General features: G+C 51.6%; 1 protein-coding gene across 2 annotated transcripts in view; it reads right to left on the bottom strand.

Annotated features, from left to right (window-relative positions):
• CDH11 (cadherin 11) overlaps window positions 1–22,834 on the bottom strand; it is a 136,939-nt gene that overhangs the window by 90,670 nt on the left and 23,435 nt on the right. The window contains exon 1 of one of the 2 annotated variants that reach the window (XM_045818849.1): window positions 8,304–8,382. The exons of the other annotated variant lie outside the window; for it this stretch is intronic. The gene's annotated coding sequence lies outside the window, so the exon portion shown is untranslated. Of the gene's footprint in view, window positions 1–8,303; window positions 8,383–22,834 lie in introns of those variants that run through there. 2 annotated transcript variants of the gene reach the window in all.

The following is a 22,834-nucleotide window of genomic DNA, read 5'->3' as shown; positions in this document are numbered from 1 at the left end:
TCTCCAATGGTTAAAAGTGAAGTCTGCTTTTACCAGTTCCACTGATACAAACTGAGACTGGAGAGAAAAACAACCCTGTCAGCAGCTGCACAGAGTTGGTTCGTCACCCGACAAGACTGGGCTTGGGTCACGGGTGGGAGGTGACTGGCACACGGTCCTGTTTGTGCTCAAGCTGGAGGCGCTGTGAGGTTCTCCACTGCAATGCCCACTTAGCAAATCTCCATCTTAGGGCTTCAGCCAAGAAAACCAGGTGGGATTTTGAGACAGGTTTTCCTTGTGCCCCCTTGTCTTTGCTCTCCGATATTCCAAGAGTGTAAGTTACACGCACACAATTCACATGTTGCTCACCCGCCTCTGGAACTAGCTGAACCACATTCCTTATGCAGCCCTTGATCCTGGGTATCGGGGTGGGTCAGGTGGTCAGTAAGGGTCCTTCCTATTCTCGTCCATAGAACCCTGTAACTGAAGTCATCAGGCCCCCAGCCAACAGCAGCCCACCTGCCTTCTGCAGGGTACTGCGCACACTCGGGGAGACAGCGAGCCGGAGGATCCCTAGGAGCCCTCCCCTCTCCGGTTTTCCACCGGAGTCTGGGATTCCACAGGCTATCGCTGGTACCGTGATGAAGACAGCCTGTGAGAGGCCATCGCAGGTGCAGAGGTGTCTCGTTAGCTCTCAGGGTGAAGTGCAGACATGGCGTGGTCTCCCAGTCCCTGCCAAGGTGTGCTGGTAGCCTGGGGAAAGCCAGGAGACCCTGTCGAGGAGCCAAACTGAGTGTGCGTGTCACCGAGCAAGTGGGGAGAGAGCAGGAGGGCACACTGTGGAAGGAGACCAGCCTTGGGGAGTACAGCCCCCTCGGGGTGTGGGTCTCCGAGGCCAGTGGGCCTGCGTGCCCGTGGGGCGTGACTGCTCACAGCTCTGTGACGTAGGGCTCCCTGTCTGCGAAGCGGACACTGGGACACCTCACAGGGCTGGGCGGGGGTGAGGGCAAAGGAGATAATGCGTGCAAACTGCCTACGCTATTGTTTCTGGCACAAATTTACTGTTCACCAACAACTAGTCGATGTCATCGTCATCAAAAATGTTATCAGTTTTCACCGCGGCTGGGTGGCTCGGTTGACTGGAACATCGTCCCAAACAGCAAAAGGGTGAAGATTTGACCGCCAGTCAGGGCACATGCGGGAGGCGACCTGTAGACGTTTCTCTCTCACATCGCTGTTTCTTGCTCTCTCTCTCCTTCCCCCCACCCTTTCCTCTCTCTCTAGAATCAATAAAAATATCCTTGGGTGAGGATTAAAAATAATAGTATAAAAAATATTAGTTTTCCATTACAAGGATTCAGTGTAAAGCAGTGCATGCGATGCCTGATACGACAGCAGGCCAAACACAACTGTTACTCCCATTAGTATCGGCGTCAAGTGACCACGAGCAGGAGGGGCCTTGTCAGCTCTCTCTCAATCCCGATCTCCGCAAAGACGGAGTCTCTGTCTTGCGGGGATCCCTGAGCGAACCTGTCTCTGAACAGAGAAGACAGACTCGGGCTCAGAGGAAATCCAATTGTACTGTTTCCTTTTAATTGTACCTATTTTGGGGTCAGACAAGAAGTGCTAGTTTCTTATCGATGATACAGTTTTCTTTGAAATACTTAAGAAAAGCAGAAAGAGTCAACAGAAAACCATAGGTAAATAACAGCGTGGGTGGTGCCCAGGTCTGGTGAAGCCAAACTCGAGGGACTGCAGGGTGGGGAGCACCGACGCATCGCGCCATAATTATTTCAGAGGCGGAGAGCAGAGGGCACGAGGGGAAGTGGGCGAGGAGCGGGGCCCTCGGTGCCTCTGGCTCCGGCGTCTCACGGTGCCCACGTTAATACCACGTGTCGGGCTGGTGAGCGAGGGGACTGTGAGGAAGGGCCTCTGTCCTCTCCCACGGACAGAGACAGGACTACAGGGGAGCCCCGTGTCAGCCAGTCCCAACGTGGCGATGCAGGCGGGAGCTGCGTCTTCACGGAGAAGGAACTAGGTTGGAAGGAAGCTCACCGGGCGAGAATCCACCTGGTGCTTCTCCCAGCAAGCCCTGCCATGCACCGTGAACATGCTTTTTACGTTCACGTGCACCCTGTTTTATTCCAAAGGCCACCTGCAAAGATGCGCACGGTCCTGCTTTACATAATAAAAGTGAGGAAAGGAGAAATGCCTTGGGCCATGCACAGCTTCCTCAGGGCGAACAAGACAGAAGGAGAACTCCTTGGCCTTGAGAGCAGCGGGGCACAGGGAGGACTCACCCCGAGTCTCCTGCAGGTGAGGGAAGGGGCTGGGGCCGGTGCAGGCGGCACAGCAGTGTCTCTCCCAGGAGGACATGAGGGCCACAGCCCATCCTGCGCTCACTGCTGCGTGCTCAGCCTGGACCACCACGGGGCTGCTCCCGTCACTCCTGGTGTCCAAGCTCCCACCGACCGTCTCCTCGGGTTGGCCTCTTCCGTTTTTAACAATAACCGAGCCCCCATTGTTCTAGGTCTTGTGCTTAAATGGATCGTGGCATCCCTTTGAAAGTGGAGAACTCCAAGACAGAGGGTTTGTAGGGACTCAAAGCCAGGCAGCTGACTGAGTCCAGAGCCTCGGAACCTTGCGCCCCTGCTCCCCCCGGGGGAGGCCCTGCGTGAGGGAGCTCAGCTGGCTTTCCCCTTCACCTGGGGCAGCTCCTTCAGAAACCAACCACTTTTGCTCAACTCCCCCTATTGTCTCTCTCTTCCCTACCTTTGCTCTTACGTTTGCCTTTGCACAGAATTCACGTCCCTGTTTTCTCCTGTATACACTTCTCCTTGTCCTGCAAGGCCCTGGCCAAACTGCTACCTCCTGATGACCCGCCTTCCTTTCCCCACTTCTCTTTCTCACACACCCCCTCACCACGGTCATCGCTCTCCCCCATGGGTCCTGTCCACCCGGGTCTCTGGAGCGTCTACCACGTGTTGGATACTGGTCAGGCACCAGAGTATCCAACGGACAGAGCTCCCCCCCGCCCGAGGGTAGAGGGTAGCATCAGACAGTGAACAGAAAGGCGAACAGCAAAGAGGAGTGTCTTTTCTTAGGACCTCCTGACAGCAGCACACACGTGCCCTGCACAGAGCCGATGCCCGGTCAGTGCCTGATGGGAGGGAGACTCTACCTGCTGCTCACACATCCTCTGTCAGTCACGTCAGCCTCAGGTCCTCGGGCATCACAAGGCTTTAGGGAATCATTTTCCCAGCCATGTGCCCTGCACCCCTACTCCCCGCAAGCCTCCGAAGAGCATGAGCCCCGTCCCCTGGATCACTCGTAGCTCCTACAGCACCTACTGCCCAGTGTGTGCATTTGCCGTAAGCCATAAGCACAGAGACCCAGACTCGAAAGTGGAGGGACGTCACACACCACAGGACGTAAGTGCCCAATGGAAACTCAGTGGTGATCTAATCCAGTGACTCACTCACTGAGCTGGGCAGAGGCCGTGTATTCTGGACACCCCAAAGGCTGCAATCAGGGGCCGTGGTGTGGTGGGAGAAGGCCAGCGTGGAGAGGTGGCTCTGGGATCCCCACCTCTCCTGCTTTCCTGTACTGAACTCACACGAGCTCAGTTTTATTTGACTAGTGCATATTAGGGTTTAGGGGAAGGTCTTATTTATAAATATCTATGTAAAATTCATGGAATCAAGAGGAAAGAAATAATGAATCCAGGTCTTTGAGTTTTTGCAGAACCTCGTTCTGAACAGCTGTGCGTGGTGAGGCGTGGACAGATGTATACACAACAGCAGACAGCTGACTAGACAGCACAGAACACACGCACGAAGGGAACAGATTCCATATTAGCAGGCGCAGGTACCAGAGTGTGGGCGGGAGGGGCGTTAAAACACGAATGGGGAACGCCTTCAAGGGAGGCAGAGGTCTTCCCAGCCCTTCTGATAGCCCTTCCGATACAGAACTTGGCCTTCTCTGCAGCTCTGACCATCCATTCATCTACTCCTCCTCTCACTCGCTCAGTCATTACGTATTGAGCATGTCTATGTGTCCGTCTGTCTGCAGTAAACACAGAGCATTGGCGGCCATGTTGAAGTAAGACAGAAGGAGAGAGAGGGAGGGAGGGAGGAGGAGGAGAGGGGGAGACAAGGTATAGTAATTTCAAGACAAAGCCATCAGCTCTGAGTGGGGGTCCTGAAAGTTTTGGTCTCCCCTATCCCCCCAAACACATAGGGGACCATGGCTTATCCACAGCCAGTGCAGCATCCCAGAGGATGCAGGCAGGTGAGGAGGATGAAGAGAGCTCCCAAAATAAGACGTGACTAAAGAAAACGAAAGGAGAGGTGATGGCATCGTTGGGTCTGTGAGACTGCCTATTTTTAGCACCCTGAAGGAGAGTCTCTGTAGTGACCTTGCCCAGTCACGGTGCAGACGGAGTTCACGAGTGCTCTCCCAGCCTCCTCCTCCCAGTCCGCGCCTCCCCCGGCTGTTTCCGCGGCCACATCCCCCGGGGCCCCGGCACCTCGGGAAAGGACTGACCCAACAGGGTTTACTTCAGCAGCGTCCCGCCTTTCTAGCTGTTTTCCCCGAGGAAATTCAAGGACCCGGTTAGCTTCCCGAAGTGGTTGGTCTTCAACTTCTGTTGCTATTGTTGTTTCGTCTGCCAGTGAAATGCCACCCCTTTTCAGAATTGAGAAAAACGTTCCTAGTGGTTAGGCGAGAGGCTTGCTTTGAATGTCATCTGAATGTTTTAATTAAAAAAAAAAAAGAACCGCTCCCCCAATAAAAGAATTCTGATGTTGACTAATCCTAGGTTTTTCAGGGAGTGTTTCAAGTATCCTTTCCTGGTAGGGAGCTAGAGCGTTCAAGCTCCAGCTCGGTAGGGAGCTAGAGCGTTCAAGCTCCAGCGAGGTGACTCACGTGCAGTAACTGACGTGACGTACAGAACTTCCTAGGTCTCGCAAATCTTCTATACTCCCACTCTACCCACCCAGATTCCCAGCAGGAATTACACCCTTTCACCCACAGAGAGCCAGAACTGCCTGGCTGTAGCGGGAGAGCGTTCAAGGGAGACCCGGCGCACAGCCTGCACGGGACAGCAGGCCTTTCCCTGAGTTGCAATTATGTGGGTTGTAAAGCAACGTGGAATCTACTGGGATATTTCAAAGTGGTTCACTGTGAAATAAAATGTAAAGAGTTTATTTACACTGGATGTAACTCCAGTAATGATAATGTAAAAATATTCCTCAATTGATTGGTGTCAGGGAGGAGAAAAATAAGGACAATTTATGAGTCGCCGTGAATGAACTGCAGGTGAATTCTTCCTTCACTTTTTCCTCATTTCTTATAGAATTTAAAAAATATCATCTGTCCTAGATGCATATTTGTAATGTGTGAAGTCTCATCCTACCCCTGGAAGTGTCTCTGTGGCACGGGGGACATGCAAGCCAGCCACGTGCAGCTCGAACCGGTGGTCTGACCACCAATGCCTCCTGTCACCTTCCCGTGTGGCCATGAAACACCCTACTCTCCCGAGAGATGCCAAAAGAACCACCCAACTCACTCCAAAATAGAAACAGGAAAATAGTTTATGATTCTAAATGACCCGAGTCACCGAAGTGTCAAATGAAATAATGATACCGTCAATTTGGCACTCAAACACCCTCTGGTGTGGGCGAATATGAGAGGGGCGGGAGGGCAGCAACCCCCAAACACAGGGCAGAAGGTCATCCCCGGGGACCGCTTCACCCCCTCCAGTTCCTTCCTCCAACACACACCTGCCGCCACCTGCAGCGAACCTGAGGCTGTGCTGGAGACTAGGGACCCAGCGATGCACCAAATTAGACCCCTGCCCTTAATGAGCTTGCATCCCAGTCTACCTCTGGCAGCTCCAGCCTGGATAGAGTTACCCTGAAGCTCTCTGAGCTTTGCTTCCTAAGCCAGAATACATCAGCCAGTAACAAGTTAATGTGCTATGACCAACACAGCTGGTCTGCTCGTCAGGGGTTCCGAGTTCAAGCCCAGATGGATTCTGTGTGATCGCCGGCAAATCCCTTTGCCGCTGAGAGCATCAGGTTCCCCATCTGATAATCGGGAGGTGAGTTAGCTGAATACTTAGAAAGCTTGAAGCGCCATTATTCTATGGGACAACAGGCTCATTGGTACTCAGGGTGGGCAGACACTTCAAACTAACCTACAAACAGAGACTTATATATTTGAAAGGTGCTAAGAGAATTGATCTAAAAAGTTCTCATCACTGCCCTGACAGTGTGGCTCAGTTGGATGGGTGTTGTCCCTCAAAGGGACAGGTCGCAGGTTCTATTCCAGATCAGGGCACATACCTAGGTTGCAGGTTTGGTCCCCGGTCAGGGTGCGTACAGGAGGCAACTGATCGATGTTTCTCTCTCTCATCGATGTTTCTATCTCTCTTTCTCCCTCCTTTCCCCTCCTCTCTAAAAAAACAAATTCTCATCACAAGAAAAAATGGTCTAACTGCATGAGGTGATGGATGTGAACTAAACTAATCATGGTAATCATTTTGCAGTATATACATATATCAAATCATGGTGTCGTACACGCTGGACTGATACGATGTTACATCTCAGTAAGACTGAGGAGTGGGGAAGAAACCACAGAGGGCAGTCTCCTGTCCCACAAAGCAAAAACCTGTCTAGTAGGAGGGAGAGGAGGGGACACAGGGAGCTGGGGACTGTGACCTCCATGGCAAGAGTCGGACAATCTGGAGTTCGATTCCTACCTCTGCTTTGTGGTTACGGGTGTGCCTCGGAGTGGGTGACCCAACTCTGCCAGCATCAGCTTCCTGATGTGGAAGTGGCGATTCTGTTGCCTGACTCACTCGGCTGCTCAGACGACGGAAGGACGCAATAGGGAAGCCAATGCAAACACACGCAGGGCGCCCGGTACAGCGCCCCCAGATTTGAATGATGCGTTAACGAGAGTAGGATGCACGGGAAACCCCCGCTCAGACATCACCTCACTCACTTTTCCATCCCCAACACCTGGTCTGGGTCAGTCACATAGAAGATGCTCAGTAAATAAATAAATGTTAACTCTGATTAACTCCTACTGATTAGAAGCTCTGATTGGCAATTATGTACATATGATTAATTAAACATGAGAACACAGATTGGCTATTACTCTATAAATATAGTTTGCTTGGGGGGGACTATATTTCAAAAGGCAAGGTAAAACGGTGACGGAAAGGTCGCCAGCCTCACGTGTAGCTTCTGAGATCAGCGGAGGCGAAAGCCAAGTGCGTGGGTCATGGCCCAGCAATGCTGCAGCAGGGACCGTCGGAAGCATGTCTGTCCCCGTAACTGTCCCCACTGAGCTCTTCCTTCACTGACCCAACAGTCCAAAGGCCCTCCGAGTGAGTCCGTGGTGCCCTTTGGCAGAAGAGAAGCAAACAGAGCCGACACCAAAGAGCAGAGCACGTGAGCACCCAGGCTCCCGGGGAAGGGCTCCAAGCAGGAAACAGAAGGAGAGCAACGCAGGGAACTCAGCAGGGCCCATCCACTGAGCCCGGGGACTGAAGCCACAGGACCGGTGCCCAGAAGCAAAGTCCTGACACAACAATGGGAAATGGCAGCCACGTCCTACATACACACACAAACACACACGGAGATATGCATGCAGGCACATGCATGCAGACCTAGGTGCACACATGTGCACACATGCATCAACACACACATGCACGCACTCCAGGGACTAGAGATGACCCCACAACCACAGAGCCCACTTGGAACCGCAGTGAACAGGCGGTTGTGCTCCGTCTGTTACGACGAGCCGGGGGCAGCGCGGCGGCTCTCTGAAACTAGGTCAGGCACCAATTGGTAGTCAAGTCCACAGACCCAGGGAGGTTGAATGAGGAGGAGACCGGCCGAGACAGAAGGTGGAAAGGGTGCCCAAGCGTGTGTCCCCAGACACCACAATCTGGCAGCGGGGCCCAGCCCCTGCCATCTCTCTCAAACACACTCTCACTCCACATGGGAGCCACGGTGAGGGCCAGCAGCGGCAACCGGGCCGGAATTAGAAACGAACCCTGAGTCAGATGGAGATCACGACCGGAGAATAAAACTCAGAGCCAGCAAACAAGCACAGAGGTACGGCGCGGGCAGGGCGTACGTAAGTAAAATGGCCCTCCCGACCTAGAGCTTGTGTCCACGAAAGCCAGTCCCCTCTGCCGGGATCACTGCACCACCCTTCCCGCCCCCGTCCGGGCTGGGCAGCGTCACTGCCACCTGCACTCACACTGACAGATGGAGAGGCCAAGCTTGTTAAACCCCGTGCCTACTCACTCCACCGTCACGAAGGTCACCAAGCAGCAGTTGGCCGCCTAGAGTCTTCCCCAGGAGGCAGGATTCGGCCTCGGCAATGCCGTCTCCGAGAGCCGCCGTCCTGCTCCGATCTCAGGGCACCTCTTGTGGGCGCACCAAAGGCTACAGGATGGTGAAGGGGTTCAGCCCAGCTCTGTTCTGGGCAGCCCAGAGCGGCGGCCCTGCTCCCTGGCACTGCCGGCAGCCCTGTGAAAGAGCCGCTGTGCCGAGACACACAGCCACTGCTAATGAGTGCCACACACACACACAGGCCAAAGGGGCGAGTGCAGGGGCCGCTGCCAAGCAGGCAAACAGGGGCCGAGACACAGCGGAGCCCCGTCCACCTACCTGGGCTTGCAGGTACTTCCGGCACCCTGGGGGTGGGGGGGCAGAAATGGATGTTTCCCCTAGAACCAAAAGCATCTTCTCCCTCCCCTCCTGGCCCAATTAGCAAGAAAATGCAGCCAAAATTCAACGTACATTTCTAAGAGGTAACCACCATCATCTATTACTCTCATTTCATTGTTTTCGAGAGCATTTTAACACAGAAAGTGTAAAAAGGGACAGATTTTCAGAATAAAAAGCCTGGCATCCTAATGCTCACACATTGAAGGGGGAGAAAAAGCATGCATAAATTTGCTTTGGAACGTCGGGTCCCATGTAAATTCACTCGGTACTATGTTAACTGTCGCTTTGTGAAGTCAGAAGGAGTGCGGAGTGTGGGGCGAGCGGCCGGATCTGAGTGCTGCCTCATGTAGTTCCTAGGTGCACCGCCTTCCTCACACAAGTCCCCTAGCTTCGGAACGCTTCTACCTCCTCATCTCTAACAGGAAGATTGAAATGGCACCTCCCTCCCAAGGTTCTTGTAAAAATTAAATGAGCTCATTCATGTCCTGCACTTAGCACAGAGCAAGCCCTGGATCGATGTTAGGTGCTGTGATCATCGTCCTCAGCATTGGTTATGACCTGTCTTCAGCAGCTGAACCGAACTCAGAGCGGAAAGGTTCAGGCTGTAATGCTAGGTCCTTGGTATATAACCACAGTGTTTGAAAATCCAGTACTATGGAGGCATGCAGACCAAAATGGAAATGACTCGATTCAATTTCACTGGCAGAAAATTTGGAACATTTACAGAAAATAAGAAACCAAAGCTCCCAGGCCTTCCCTAGCAATTTTTCCTGCCCTTTCCCAAGGATCCAGAAAGGAGAAGATGGCTGACGTGCAAACCTTTGGATGAAAAATAGTCTTTTTTTTAATACAGCTGTATTGCATTAAGTATTGCTTACGTTGCCCTGACCAGTGTGGCTCAGTTGACTGCAGCATCCAGCAACACTAAAGGTCACAGGTTTGAGTACTGGTCCAGGCACTTGGCTAGGTTGCAAGTTCAGTCCCTGGTCAGGGTGCATGGGAGAGGCAACCCATCGATGTCTCTCTCACATTGATGTATCTCTCCCTATCTTTCTTCCTCCCTCCCCCTCTGTCGAAAAATAAAGAAATAAAATCTTTAAAAATATTGCTTACACTGATCACTGCATTTTTTGGCACTCTTAAATTTTGGACACACAGGAAGTGACTCATGTACCTCATCCCACCCCTGGCCCTGCTGGGAGGGGAGCCCTCCTCTTTCCCAGCATTCCTAGGTGTGCAGGTTACCTGGGGACCTCATTGAAGTGCAGGTTCTGCTCCCGCAGGTCTGGAGCTGGGGGCTGAGGCCCAGCAAGCATATCAAGTGGGTGCCCAGGAGGGGACTGTGATGCTGAGGCTGGGAGCACTGGGGAGAGGCGGTAAACACCTGAATTTCATTTCCGTGTGTCTCTTTGATGTCACGGTTGTTTTCAGACAGCGTGGAAACTCTTTCATTATTCATGGAAACCGCTGTTGCTAAACCTGCCGCTAAGTCCTTGGACCCAGAGGCAGGAACATTTGTTGTTCTGTTTTGTTCTAAATCAAACGGATAGGAAAAAAGCAAATACCCAGTGACTCCTGGCGCCTGCCCTTTGGGGAGTTCACTTAACTTTCTGTCCCCCTGTTTCCTTTGCCTGGTGTGGAGGCAGGGGCAGGCACATCACAGAGCACAGGGCTGCATGGCTGGTGGTCAGCTGCAAGAAAATGCTCAGGCTCCGAAGGGAGCAAATGGCCCAAGAAGGTAATAAAACAGGGCCCGGTCAACATACTTGAATTAACTGTTTCACCGCCTTTCAGTAAAAATCCAGGGAGGAGCAGAAGCGCAGAGCTTTGGACACAGGGACCCGGGGTTCAGAATGAAGGTCCCATCACTCACTCGCTGTGTGAGCACAGGCAAGCGACTGCACCTCTCTAAACCTTCGCTCTCGATCCGGGACGGGATCCCAATGGCGTCCCCTTTATAGGATGGTCGCCGTGAGGTAACTCATCTAGACCTATCCAAGGTGCATGAGACATGACATTGATTTCCCTCAGTCCAAAAAAAAAGCGCCCAAGACGTGGCACACTAACAAGAAGTTCCTGCGGATGCACCTGCGGATGCACCTGCGTTTGGGACTTGCCCTGCTCCTTCCACGCCCAAGCCTTTCCCAGAGTGTGTGCATCTTCAAAACGGTATTCTTCTTGTAACAACGCCTTCCTAGCTATTGTACAGAATAGCGTAAAGTTAATTGGGGAAATATTAAGTCATCTTCCATTCTTGGGTAGGAGGAACAATTAATATTTTTATTAAACTGCGTGTACCTGGGGATGCCCCTGTGAAGGGAAGAAGGCATCCCTAAACACACACTCCCAGTTTCCTGTTCTCCTCCTCCTCCTCGCACCCCCCGCCCAATCCAGCACGGAGCACCGTGCCCGGCCCAGGGCGGGCCCTGGCAGGTAGGAGCAGACTTACCCCACACAAGGAAAAGCTGGTTCGGCTGGTGGTCTGCTCACCTCTGCACCGTTTTGGGGTGTGCACTGCCAAGCTGGTCTGCCAGCCAGACTCGACTAAAGGGACAAGGACAAGGGGGCGGAGAGACCTGGCCAGGAGCCACGCCGTTGATTCGCACCATGGTGCGTGCGGGGCAGGGTCTCAGACCAGCTTGCTCGTCCCTGAGAAAGACACAGCACCTCGGGCAGAGGATTACAGCAGCGCCACCTGTGACGGCGGCCCCTCGGGCGCAGTCCAGAAGCCCTTTCCCCTCCCTCTGGGTGGGGTCGGGGAGGCTCTCCATCAAATCCTACCACCTGGGCCCCTGCCCCTGGACCCCAGCCCCTCTGCTCTCATTCACGCATCCTTGCAAACGTCCCTCTTCGGGACACGGTTGCTCCAGGCTGCGGGCCGCTGCGAAGAACCCTTCTTTCTTGAGAGGGTTCTCTGTCTAAACAGGATTTATGGCGACCCCTTGGCAAGGATCTTCGAGTCCCTGGTTTTCACAGCACAGCAAAGACTATTCCAGGAGAGTCCACCTCTCATAAGTAACACATTCCTGAGGACTGACGTGTTTTGATGACATTGGCACAGCCCGATGCTCCCGGGATGCTGTCCCTAGACAGGGCGCGGCTGCACAGCCAGTGTAGACAACCTGTCATCACGTGGACCAGCTCTACCCCAATGGCTGTGGGACCCTGAAGCAGTTGTTAAATGTCTCTGAACAAGTGGCATTTAACTGCCTCTTCTATAAAATGGAAACAATGAGGTCTTCTTCTTAGGGCTGCCATGAAGCTTAAATCGTTGCCATGAGATAACACTCGTATATGTATGTTTGCACATAAACAAAAACATCCCTTTTCCCAAAGTCCAAAATTGGCACCCAAGAAGGTGAATGGTAGTAAGAAGTTCCATGGGTGTACCTGCATTTGTAAGTCTCCCCTGGTGTAATCAGGTACCTGGCACAAACCCACACCTGTTTGTGGGTGGGGCGTAACACACAGCCCCTGTTATGTTCGGTGAAGCAGGTGTGACGAGGAAGAGGTGGCACTGAACGGCGGCCTAGGGCTCTCTCTGGGGGGTGGGGGTGGGCACAGGCCCCAGGCAGGACGGGCGGAGCGCGCCCGTGCCGCCGGGAGCCGGCCAGCGAGCTGCCTTCCCCCTCGGGTGGCAGTAATTGTGTTCCAGCTCGAAGGGCACAAATCCTTCCTCGCTACTCTAGCACTTGTTAGGCTCAGATTTTGTTTGTACCAATTCTAGACAATTCCCTTCGATTTATCTCCGGCAAACCCCTCTTCCGACTCCTGCATCCCAGCTTGAAAGGCGGGGCTGTCTGTGCCTGATCTTTTCTCTCGCAGAGCAGACGGAAGAGAACGCCCTCCGTGTGTGAGGCTCACCGAGCTGCCTCTCCACCTGGAAAAGCCATCAATAACCTCCACCAGAGGCTTGCAGCCTGAACCATCCGAGGAGGGGTGGGGACAAGAACAGCTCCTGCTGACCCAGCCCATCCTGGGAGGCTGAGCTATTTCTAATCCTACAAACACTGGAGGGGAAGAAAAACTCTGGTCAACCCCACCCCCCTTTTTTCAAGGGGCAACTAAGACTCGAGAGAACCTCAGCAACTCCCCGAAAGTCGTCCAGGGAGTGTCAGGGACAGAGATGAACCCGGGCCTGCCCGACCACACCTTCCATAAGCTGCCCATGCATGGCACACGCTGTTTCTAAAAACCCCACGGGCTCACGTTCATTAGCAAACACCCGTGCAAAGCCCACAGAGAAGTAAAAACATCGCCGATGGAACTTCCGACTCTGCCATTCTCCCACATGAACACCTGGAGATCACTTAATCTCTCCATGTCCATTCTCTTCTCCGAGGGGGAAAAGTGGGTATAAACATCTTCATTGAGGACGCACAGGGACAAGACCCGAGGATGGAGCAAAGAGCCTGGCGTGATGGGAAAGCCCATCACATGTGTGTCTCTTCCTTTCCTGGCTCCAGGAAACGAAAAAAAGTTATTGTAAGGCTCATGCAGCAGAGAGGTGTAAATTTAATGTAAAGAGAACAAGTAATAGCAATAGAAATGAGCATATTGCAGAGTCCAATTATACAAGGAGCACTCTAAAAGCTCAGTGGCAAGTGAGCAACAAAAAAAGGAAACATAAAATGAGCAAACACTACCCTTCACCCACACGGTACCCCCTGATGTGCCCCTGCAGTTGAGACAAGGAAAAAGTGAACCATGAGATACCTTAAAAGGAACTATACAGGTTTTACAACCAACAGAAGACGTTGGAAGGAGGAGGTCCTTTTAGATTAAACATTGTCCTTTTACATTTCCAGAACTCGGTGATATCAAGTTTCACAAATATTTGATTGGATATGTGAAGACAGCTTTACATTCCTACAGTTCGCTATTCTGTTCATCTTCAAGACTTTGTAGCATCCTATCCCTTCCTCTCAAGGATAAAGCTGACTCTTCTCAAGTACTTTTGCTTCTGTTTATATTAGAAATGCGTCTATCTGCATGTCCTGTGTATGCTTCACACCCACATTGACTCCGATCACAGATATGGAAACACTGAGACGTTTAGTTTGTTTCTGGAGCAGAAGGTGGCAATTATGTTGCTTCTCGGCTTCTCGGACTCTAATCACTGGCTCTCGCCGCCGCCGCCTCACCCCTCGGAGATGCAGTATCAGCGAAAGCAAATTACAGCATCGTCTGTGCGCGCTTGTGGAAAATGTCTTTCGTGTACAAATATTCTGACAATATACAAAAGTCAAAGAAATCTTCCTGACACTGAGAGTGAAATCTAGGCGCTAAATCCGTGAGTGTGTTTGTCTACAAAACTTTACAGTTTCTTGCCCTAGCTCTGCTCTTCCCATGTGTAGAAAAACAATTTGCAGATCCTGACTCGTGAGTAAATACGCATGTATTTATTGAGCTGAAAACCTTCTGCTTGCGACACGCGATGCCTTAGCGTTGCTGGTGGCAGCAGGCGCATTTAACATATCAGTGGCCACAGCATGTCTTCCACATCAGCATCTGGGAAAACGCAATTTGGTACCACGCAGTGACCCCTGAAGAGGTGCAGAGAGTCTTCACAGGGAACCATGGACTCTCACGCTGAAATACGGCTGAAACACACCTCCAGCACCCTGCGAGAAACCGGTATCGTTTTCCCAGAAGCTTTACAGGATGCTGTTGGCAATCTCACGATATGAAGAATTCTACTCTGACAGACGTTTGGATCAACGAGTCATCAGGCACGTATCAGGCTCTGCTTTCTGCTGACCTTTGCACCGGAAGTCACGAGGTGTGGCCGGTGGGAAATGCAGGGTTCCGGCGTCGGGGTGCTGGAAACCAAGAGCTCGGACTGACTGCAGACACCCACAGCGAAGGGGAGAAAGCGGAAGGGACAAAACGGAACTAACTACCATTTGGGGAAGGTATGACGGAGGCCAGACGAGAACCCAGGGCCGCTGACTGCCTGATGGTGAGCCACGGCTCTCCCAGCTGTTCTTGACCTCCAGGTTTAGCAACAAGTTCAAAATGAATGACTTTTAGGTGGAAAGTGTCACCACCCCAGCCTGGTGTGCCGGTGCTGATTGCTAGCCTAGGAGTGGTCTGAGTCCCGAGAAGGTAGAGAGGTCATTATTGACTTTGTGAGTCTGGACACAGCCTCTCCCATGTGGGGACTTGGGGAAATTCACCCAGGGAGAAGCTCGTCACGAGCACGGACTGTGTCGTGTACACGCACGAGGGCATGTACAACAGACCTTGTCGGCACGGACTTGACAAGTCTAGTTGGTGGTCACTACAGGTAAAAGGTGGGGAGGGTCCCCCGCCACAGGGCAGCTGTCAGGACAAGCCTCTCCCACAGACGGACTGGAGGGCGGGGAGCTGGAAGGACAGGAGTCCGTCACAAGAAGAGAAAACGGTGCTTTTAAGTATGTCCAATTTCTGTCCTACAAGGGTTGGCTTTGAACTTTATCATGGAGAAAACATGAATTCCACCCCCCCGAAGATGTTTTCTGAAGAGCATTTACAAGTTTTTTTTAATATTTTGTATTTCTTTTATTTATTTATTTTTAGAGAGGGAAGGGGGAGAGAGAGAGAAAGAGAAACATCAATGTGCAAAAGTGCAGTTGCTGGGGGCCGTGGCCTGCAACCTAGGCATGTGCCCTGACTGGGAATCGAACCTGCGATGCCTGGTTCGCAGCCTGAGCTCAATCCACTGAGCTACAGCAGCCAGGGCTACAACTTTTTTTTTTTATGTTTGCTTTTACTTTGATTCTTGGAACACACATGACCTTACTTTGTCCATGCGCACACACGCGTGTGGGGGCGTGTGTGTTTTCAGCGGGGAGTCTCCTGGAGTCTGCGGTCGAGTTCTGATGCTTCGACCCCTTAGCGCGGCCTCAGAATGGAAGGTGTCTCACGCCCCGGAGTCTCTCGTCTCCCTTGATCCAGCGGAGCCCTCTGGTCACACCAGACCGACCTCACCCCCTCAGCAGGCCTGGGATGTGCACGCTTCTGTCGCGCACACAACACGTGCCCCTGAAGGTCCCAGGACGCCCTCCTTCCCCTCCCTCACCTGGGCAAACCACGCCCCCACCCTGACGTCCGCCTCTCTCCTCCAGCCGCATCGGCCTGGCTCTCCAAGTGAAGCCCACCGACCACTCTCCTGGAAACCTCTCGTCCCTTTGGTACAACGCTCACCTTCCACCGCATTCCGATCGCCCATACAACTCTTAGGTTTTATTTCTTCATGTTTTTCTGATTACCAGAGAACGCATAGTCACTAGTCACTGTAACAATTTTGGAAAGTGAAATGTGTAAATGAGAAAATAAACACTTCCGGCCATTCTTTGCCCCCGCCCCCACCATCTTAAAACAACAGAGATCTTGTATCATCCCTAACTCAGTACATGCCCTGAGCACGCACCACCTCCCAGCAGTCCCTGGGGGCCCTGCTCTAGGAGTAGCTCCAGTGCCTGCCAGGATGCCCAGTGAACAATGGAAGCCGTCCAGCCCCTGACTGTTGAGCTACTGGGCAGCTCAAAGTCTTTCCTCTTACAAGTAACAATGCACCAGACTTAATTGTGCATTAATCTCTGTCCACATACCTGTTTATTCCCTTAGAATGGATGCTGAGAAGCGAAGTTACTGGGTCCAAGTAGGTGAGATTTTAAACATCTATGTACTACGTACTGCAGATTATTTTCCAGCAATGATGTTTTAATGAACATGCCCACCAGCATTATAATGGAGTGTCCATGAACACTCCCCTGCCCCATCCTGCTAGCCATCCCTTCCCCCACAGATTAAAAAGGATCAATGCCTTTTGCTTGAATTTCTCTGTCGTTTTCTTTCCTGTGAGTGCGCGTAGAGAGGGATGTATGTATAGTCATGTGACATTCTGGGAGCTGTATCTTAGGTCCTTCTGCTCTTCTCCACTGGGGCGGCGATATTTTTCTTATGTTTGTAAGAGTCCTTTCTGAGTTCTTCTCAGATCGCTCTTTTGTCCTAATTTCGCTTACGGTATTTCTGAGGTACCAAGGTTGGCGGCTGCAGGTGTCCATCCTTCTCTCTGGGGCGTTGCCCCTTTATGGCTGTTTCTCCGCGTGCCTGGCTGCTCCCTGGTGTAGGAGTGTCCACTTCATTCATCTTCGGGTCTCCAGCCTCTTACCCAATGGCGGTGCTCAGAAGCTGATCACCCCTCAGTCAATGCCGACCGTATGGTGTTGCATTTTCCTAGTAAAAGTCATGTCTCACAGGATGTGCTTTTACATGTTAAAATGCATGTATTTGTAATTTATACATATCGAGTGTATTTGATATTGGACAATACTTGAACTATTTGCTTCTCTGCCGTCATTATTTTAATATTTCTCTTAAATATTTAAATTGGCCGATCAAACCACACATTCTGAGCATTGGTAGAAACATTTGCCAGTCCAAGAGTGAGCCGTTGCACGTAGTGGTGACGACAGAGCCGCTCACCCGCGGCAGGCGGGGAGCGCCCGCTGCTGGGGACGACGCAGTGGAGCCCATGGGAACGCGGCATCTCCCGGGCGTCTGTCGGAGCGTGGTGTCGCTCACTGTCAGTGCCCAGCACCCCGAAGCGAGTCTGAGTCTTGGAGTTTTGTTTAGTTTTTTTTTTTTTTGTGTTCTACTAACCATAAAGACTCAAAAATCTTTGCCCCGAGCGTATTCTGAAATTAATCTTATGATTTCAAATAGCTATATTGTCGAGTTCTGAAGTCAGTCTGTGTGGGAAACTGAGGTGGGACTTGCAGGGCAAACACCGAGTGAAGTCCAGGAAATGTCACACGAGGTCTGTGGTGGACGCCCGAGAAGGGGGTCGAAGGGGAGAGAAGGAGCTGACAACCCACCCCAGCCCCCGCACGATCCCAGGTGCTGCTGCCCCCCAACCCGGCTGGAGTTGGCCCCACAGTCTCTCCCCTTTCCGCGTGGGGGAAGTCCCACGCAGGGGCCCTGGACAGGAGACCCCCACTCACATCCTTTTCAAGAGTGTTCAGCTGCCTGAGCCGTGACAGGTTAAATGCCTCCCAGTGTCACGCTGACACCTGGCCAGGTGCAGGGCTCAGCTGAGCTTTGACCGCCAAGGTGCCAAGGAGGAAGCTCACACTTTAACAGGTAAGAGCTGTGTAGAGAGAAAAAGGCAGGGCCCCAGGCCTCGCTGAGCTGCCCACAGGGCTGGGTAGACTCATGAGCCCCTGCTCACAGAGGGGGACCAGCTGGGTAGAATGTCCAAGCAAAGTCTGAGCACAGGTGAGGAACACGCAGACCACACAACGGGACAGTCACAAAAGCCAGACTGGACGGCTGCCATTCCACTTTCCCCCGAAGTCATGGCTCTGCTCGCTCCTGCCCCACCCACACGGGAAATGCAGCAAAGTCCGGATCCAACCGACTTCCAGGAAAAGGGGCCCTCTGGAAGGGAAGAGTAATTCCCAAAAACTTGTAGATTTGTCCTCTTATATCCACTCATGTTGTCATTCATTCATGAATTCATTCAAAGCTTAACAACCAGTCAGAGGCAGAATAGAGTCAACGCACATCAGCTTGGAAATTTTGGACAGGCCCCTGCACTCTGGCTGGCGGGGAGGTGGAAGTCACGGCTGGAAAATGGGCATCTTGTACCCTTCCTTCCCCATTCAAGCCAGACTGGCAACCACATCATAGCTGAGGCAGGCTGCTCTTCTCACGAACATTCCTGCCAATCCGTGACAAAGGGGAGACAGCACCGGCACGCCCACCTTCTGCAACCCCCTTCAAAGGGTGTCAGCATGGGACATCACAAAAAGAGAAACCACCAGTGCCCGTGCCTCCAGAAGCCGTCCCACACCGCCACCCGGGAAGTCGGCTGAGCGATGAGTAAGACAAGTGCAGACACAGACCCTGAACGTGACCAAGACTCTCACTCAAGCTCCAGCTTCACTCGACGAAGAGGACAGAGGGAAGCCCTGCAGCCACGACTCTTGATCGGAAGCGACTGGAGCCCCCGGGGGGACGTTTGGCAGTGTCTGCAGTCGTTTCCAGTTGTCCCGCTAGCGAGCAGATGCTGCCGGCCTCGGTGGGCACAGGCCTCGGTGGGCACAGGCCAGGGTCGCAGCTAAACGTCCTACGATGCAGAGGACAGCCCCCCCACAACGCAAAGCCATCCTGCTCCAAACGTCAACACAGCAGAGGCTGGAAACCCTGTTATTTGTTTTAACAAATAATCACATTTTTTTCCAGTGGGAGGGGGCAATGGGACCGCTTAGAGATCAAAATACACTTGAAAGTTCTACCTAAAGAGAAAAAGGAAAAGGGAACAGCAGTCTGTGGCCAGGGAGGTTCTGCCTCCTCACAGGGGTGAGGGGTCAAAGGGCGCACGCCTCCAAATAATAAGTTCGGCTGCACAACTGTTTTTACCTACTTGCTGTATTATATCCAACAAGAATGCAGTTTAAAATGACATTCACAAAATTAAAAGGCTCTCCTTACTTTGGCTAGGAGTTCATTAGCTTATAGTTATTGCATTAACATTTTAAAAGAATTACTGATTTATCCAAGTGCATAATTTCTTTTTTTGTTATTGTTCAGTATTTTCCCCAGGTGCATACAGAGTTATTTCTAACCTTGCCCATGGCTGTCGCTTTTTGCTAGAGATGACCAGCCAAAGCCTCGCGGAGGTTAAGGCAGCCTAGCGGGATAATGCAGCCCAGGAGCCCTTGCGGCCAGATGCCCTGAGCTGGCGCCCCATTTCTCCTCAGTGAATCACTGCTGCTCCTCCAGCTTGAGGTTGCTCCTCTGTGCCGTGAGATGAGTTACTCTGCCTTCCTAATTACGGTTGCTGGGGGTATGAGACAAACAATGTATATAACTTGACTGTGAAACAGCTCTCTTTGTAAAATGTAGCTATTGATGAATCGCTCCGTGCCTGTTCCCCAAGTGCCAGGCCTGTGCTGCAGCCGGTCCCTGGAGGCTGGGGACACAGGCAGGTCCCATGTCCGTCCTTTCCTCTTTCAGAGGAAGACCTCAGGGTCTACGAATTCCCTGCCTTCTGTTTCATTACTCAGAGTTATCGCTCTTGGGCACTACACTTGCTCCCAATTTAAAACGAAGGGACTAAAGGTCAGAACACTGGGATGCATGCCCATGGCTACGTGCCTTATATAACATCCTTGGGGCACTGGCTGATTACCGAGTCCTCGGCAATGACTTTCCATTCGTTGCCTCATTTAATGCTCAGAACTGCTCTGTGAAAGGAAGACCCTATCATTATACTCTTTCTCAGGTATGAAAAGTGAGGCTCCTAGATCATCTCTAGCTTTCTCAAAAGCTGGTAAATGTCAAAACCCAGGCTCAATTGGACTAGCTCTAACTGAGGAGCCTGCCGTCTGATTTCAAAGCCAGTGGGTCTTGTCATGCTATTTTGATGCTGCTTTTAAGACCTAACCATTACCTTGCTGGTAGGCCCATTACCTGTGGTGAAGGCACAATGTGCCTGTGACATCGATTCTAAAAAACCCCTTCTCGACCTTGACGTCTGTGAGATTCTCTAAAAAGAACTGGGGTCTAATGGGAAAAAACTGCCTCCTCCTTCACAGAAGCCGCTGAGGTGAGCGTCTTGAGCAAATGGGGGCAGGCGGCTGGCTACGGGAGACTGAAAGCTATTCTTCACACCAGCGGTTCTCAAACTTGATGCGTATCTGACCCACATCCCAGGGTGGGCACCCCCCAAAGGCATTCCTGACATCCCTGGGTGATACGGACGCTGCTGGCTCGGGGAGCACGTTCTGAAAGTCAAGTTTAGATGCATCTCTCTCAGCTCTGTGGTAGTAGGATGCTTATTTACCCTTAGTGAATATTCCTGTGTCTCTGTCGAGAAAGCTGTTATGAAAAGTAAAAAACAGGATAGCTGGGGTGAAAGCTTTCCGAAAATGGCAAGGAGTGAATGTCACACTTCTCGAACTTGAGAGAGGCCCAGAGGACCCGGAGGCGCGTTATGAACGGAGCTTCTGGGAACCTGCCCCCTGCTGCCCCAGGCCCGGGTCAGGGTCCTCTGAAACAAGGTTCCCCGGGGAACCTGGCAGCGGGGGATGTGCAAATCACCTCTTACAAAACCCTGGAAAAACAGACAAGTCCAAGAAATAATCCTCACGACCAGGGTCTGATCTAGAGATTGGGTACCCCACATCATTTTACACTCTTCGCTATTCCACAACAGAGAGGAAGAGAGAGAACGTGCATTAAAAATGTTGTTTTCATGGAAACACCTAAGTCAACTATTTGACTTGAGGACCTTCAGAGTGAATTTGAAATGAGAAACAAATGTATCGTTTGAGATGAAAGAAAACCCTAGATGAGTGTGCTCTGCGATCTTTCAGACTGAGAGCAGGCAGGCTTCCCAGCGGGGTGGGAACTGGAAGTGTCCCAGAAGATAGGTCCCCAGTAATCAGAGCTATTACCTTTTGCATCTGACACAGTGTCACTTCCTCCATGCAGGACAGCCGCACAGTTACAATGTCTTGGTCACTTTCCCTTTCTCCCAGAATCCAGGGAATTTAGTCTAAGTCTTTACGCCTTCCCTCAGGAACTAGGAAATGCACGCTACCAGAGGGACTCCGCAAGTGGCTTCTTTGTGTAAGGACTGTTTTCTGCAACTCAGCAGATCGTGCGATTGAGTGAACAAGTTGCAGGAAACGCGCCTGCGTCCTGGCCTGAAACCCCAGGCTGAGCCCGTGAGAAGGCATCATCAGGCAGCAAGGCCTGGCTTGTGGGTGCCACTCACTGCCCACGTGCTGCCGCTGTGAGCAGGTGACAAGTTCCGTGCTCTTAGCACTTTGATTGCCATGCACACCAATGACGGAAATTAAAACCCCACGGTCGGGTACCTGTAACGAAGGGGATTTATGTCTGTTGACGGCATTAGGTAGACTGTGATGCAGCCTCTTCCACATGATATTCTCGCGATGATGGACAAAGTGACCTACTAATGGATTTTGTCAATCCTATTGAATTGGGTCGTCTTCCCAGGAAAGGGCTACCCTTGGACTAGGGTCTGAGAATCTACTAAAGAGTGTGTGTGTGGTGATCCTTTAGTATAGCCAAGATGCCCATGTATGGGGATGCCTCCCTTTGACCTTTATTTGTGCTTTTCAGTGATTTTTAATAGCAATTCATCCTCATAGGAAAGCATTTTGAAAATGCAGGGATTTAAAACAAATTAAAGTTGACTGAATAAATAAATAAAATGATTGCATAGTGGACGGATGGATAATCTTATCACCCTATGATAACAATCATTAATTACCACGTTGATTTATTTCTCATTATTTTCATCATTTTTTGTTTTTCAAAGTAGACTGTGGTTTATACAATTTTTATTGTGCATCTGCTGATAAGTACTCTATTTCCATATATGGAAGTATTTTTTCCATATTATTAAAAATATTTTTGTGCTAGCCAGGTTGCTCAGTTGGTTGGAGCGTCATCCCATATACCAAAAGGTCGTGGGTTTCATTCCTGGCCAGGGCACATACCTCAGTTGTGGTTCAATCCCTGGTTGCAGCGCATACAGGAAGCAACTGATTGATACCTCTCTCTTGCATCAATGTTTCAATGTTCTCTCTCTCCCTCTCTCCTCTCCTTTCTCTTTAAAAATCAATAAGCATGTTCTTGGGTGAGGATTTAAAAAAACTTCACAAATCTAAAGGGTGACTTCTCAAAGTTAAGCCACACGAATGAACTGTTACTAAAGATTTCCTCTAAGGGGGTAGTCATCGACTACATTTTCACTTTGGGCTCCAATAAATAGAAAGGTGATGAGCAATTTTTTAACAGCTTTATTGAGGTACAGTTTAGGCGCCACAAGAAATCACCCGGGAGAGTACTGTGCCGGAACTCAGTCCGGGTGTTTCAGAGTGTCTCCCGCCCCTAGTCGTCCAGAGGTAGCAGGACTGAGGCCAGCGGGCCTGTGGAGGTCCCGCTGCAGAAAGGCTCTGCCCAACAACATGCTCCGGCATCGATGCACGCTCCCCACCCGCGCAGTGTGAGAGAGCTCCTCCCACTCCTCCCTGGTCAGCACGGGTGTTGTTTAAGGTCCTGTCACTCTTAATGAAACA

This window comes from Phyllostomus hastatus, unplaced genomic scaffold, assembly GCF_019186645.2.
Source record: "Phyllostomus hastatus isolate PE091 unplaced genomic scaffold, TTU_PhHast_1.1 phas_scaffold_345, whole genome shotgun sequence".
Classification (NCBI taxonomy): Eukaryota; Metazoa; Chordata; class Mammalia; order Chiroptera; family Phyllostomidae; genus Phyllostomus; species Phyllostomus hastatus.
This window is presented reverse-complemented; position numbering and strand designations above follow the sequence as displayed.